The sequence below is a fragment of the Mandrillus leucophaeus genome, unplaced genomic scaffold (assembly GCF_000951045.1).
Source record: "Mandrillus leucophaeus isolate KB7577 unplaced genomic scaffold, Mleu.le_1.0 Scaffold133, whole genome shotgun sequence".
Classification (NCBI taxonomy): Eukaryota; Metazoa; Chordata; class Mammalia; order Primates; family Cercopithecidae; genus Mandrillus; species Mandrillus leucophaeus.
Genome location: NW_012101288.1, coordinates 5689104 through 5690256, shown reverse-complemented (window position 1 = coordinate 5690256; position 1153 = coordinate 5689104).

The following is a 1153-nucleotide window of genomic DNA, read 5'->3' as shown; positions in this document are numbered from 1 at the left end:
AGGGAGCAGTGGGCCAGAGGCAGGGCCAGGAAAGCACCATTTTCTGGGGGACTGGGGGCAGGGAAGTGCCCTACAGGAGAAGCCAGTAGGGGCTGAGATGTGTATAAGAGACAGGTACAGTATGCTGCATTTGTGCAAACAAGGTGGAAATGAATACCCATGCAAACACATGCTCTCATACTTACTTATATAGTATAAATCAGAGGTTAGAAAACTAGCCGGATGTGGTGGTTCATGTCTGTAATCCCACACTTTGGGAGGCCGAGGCGGGCAGATCATCTGAGCTCAGGAGTTGGAGACTAGTTTGGCCAATATGGTGAAACTCCGTCTCTATAAAAATACAAAGAAAAAAAAAATAAGCCAGGCGTGATGATGCTTGCCTGTAATCCCAGCTACTCGGGAGGCTGAGGCAGAAGCCTGGGAGGCGGAGGTTGCAGTGAGCTGAGGTCGCACCATTGCACTCCAGCCTCGGCAACAAGAGAGAAACTGTGTCTCAAAAAAAAAAAAAAAAGAAAGAAAGAAAGAAAAAGAAAACTATGACCTGTTTGAGCCAAATACAGCCTGAGACCTGTTTTTGTAAATAAAGTGTTATTGAAACACAATCATGCCCATTTGTGTCTATATTGTATGTGGCCACTTTTTCACTACTATGGGATTGAGTAATTGCTACAAATATCATACCATCCACAAAACCTAGAATATTTACTCTCTGGCTATTTACAGAAAAAGTTTGCCAGTCCCTAGAGTAGTAGGTTAAATAGTGGCTCCAAACAGATATATTCAAGTCCTAACCCCCCTCTTAACTGTCAATGTGATCTGATTTGGAAACAGGATCTTTGCAGATATAACTAAGATCTCAAAATGAGATCATCCTGGATTTAGGGTGTGATCTAAATAGTTTAATGACTGATGTCCTTATAAGAGAAAGGGGGGGCTGAGTGCGGTGGCTCACGCCTGTAATTCCAACACTTTGGGAGGCCAAGGCAGGTGGATCATGAGGTCAGGAGTTCGAGCCCAGCCTGGCCAAGATGGTGAAACCCTATCTCTACTAAAAATACAAAAATTAGCCACGTGTGGTGGTGGGCGCCTGTAATCCCAGCTACTCGGGAGCCTAAGGCAGGAGAATTGCTTGAACCCAGGAGGCAGAAGTTGT